At 44.3% G+C, this 1,014-nt stretch overlaps 1 long non-coding RNA gene across 1 annotated transcript; it reads right to left on the bottom strand.

Annotated features, from left to right (window-relative positions):
* Positions 1-238: 238 nt before the first annotated feature.
* LOC309792568 lies at positions 239-692 on the bottom strand. The gene is made up of 2 exons (XR_014291738.1): positions 618-692; positions 239-566 (listed from the first exon to the last, which is right to left on the bottom strand). It is a non-coding gene; the product is annotated as an uncharacterized lncRNA (long non-coding RNA).
* Between the last annotated feature and the right edge of the window lie 322 nt (positions 693-1,014).

Here is a 1,014-nt window from a genome sequence, read left to right as displayed (position 1 = left end):
CGGTCCATTTGATGTGCCCTGCGTCTGTGGAGTGCATGAATGGACAGCGAATCATCCCAAATTGAGGAAGTGGACTTTGAGGACAAGATTTAAGACTTTCCCCCCTTTTCCTCTTTTTACAACGAATTATCCCAAATTAAGGAGGTGGACTTAGAGAGCAAGATTTCAGACTTCTTGCCCTTTTCCTCTTTTTACAACGAATTATCCCAAATTGAGGAGGTGGACTTGGAGAGCAAGATTTTTGATTTTTTCCCCCTGCTCTCTTTTTGTGAATGTGTATGTGTAATCTTCTGTGTAAGATTCTCTCTGTATAGCTTTGCTTCCACCATATGTCCCAGGGTTCTATCGGTCCTTTTTTTTTTTCAATAATTACTTTTTAATTTTAATAACGCTACTATATTTCATACTTTATTCTATTTTACTTTACCTGCTCTTTCTTTTTTTCCTACCTTCCCTTCCTCCCTCCCTCCCTCCGCTCCTCCTTTCCTTCTTTTTTTTCTTTCCTCCCTCCCTCCCTCCCACCCTTCTTCTTTCCACTTTCTTTTTCTTTCCTCCCTCCCTCCTGTCTTTCTTTCTTTCTTTCCTTCCTCCCTCCCTCCCTCCCTTCTTCCATTCACTCTTCCTTTTGCTTTCATTCCTCCCTCCCTCCCTCCTTTCTTTCCTTCTTTCTTTCCATCCTTCCTCCCTCCCTCCCTCCGTTCTTTCTTTCATCCGTCCTTCCTTCCTTTCTTCCCTTCTTCCTTTCTTTCTCTCTCTCTTTCTTTCTTCTACTAATTCTTTCTTTCCACTTTTTCTCCCTGTTATTCTGAGCCAGGTGTATGAAAGGATCTTGGTGCTGCAGCCAGGAGTCAGTGCTGTGCCTCTGAAGTGGGAGAGCCAACTTCAGGAAACGGGTCCACAAGAGACCTCCCAGCTCCACATAATATCAAGCAGTGAAAATCTCCCAGAGATCTCCATCTCAACACCAGCACCCAGCTTCAGTCAACGACCAGCAAGCTACAGTGCTGGTCACCC

Source organism: Mesoplodon mirus, assembly GCF_964341445.2.
Source record: "Mesoplodon mirus genome assembly, chromosome: 17".
NCBI classification, from domain to species: Eukaryota; Metazoa; Chordata; class Mammalia; order Artiodactyla; family Ziphiidae; genus Mesoplodon; species Mesoplodon mirus.
Note: the sequence above shows the minus strand (reverse complement) of the source record. Positions and strands in the feature narration are given on the sequence as shown.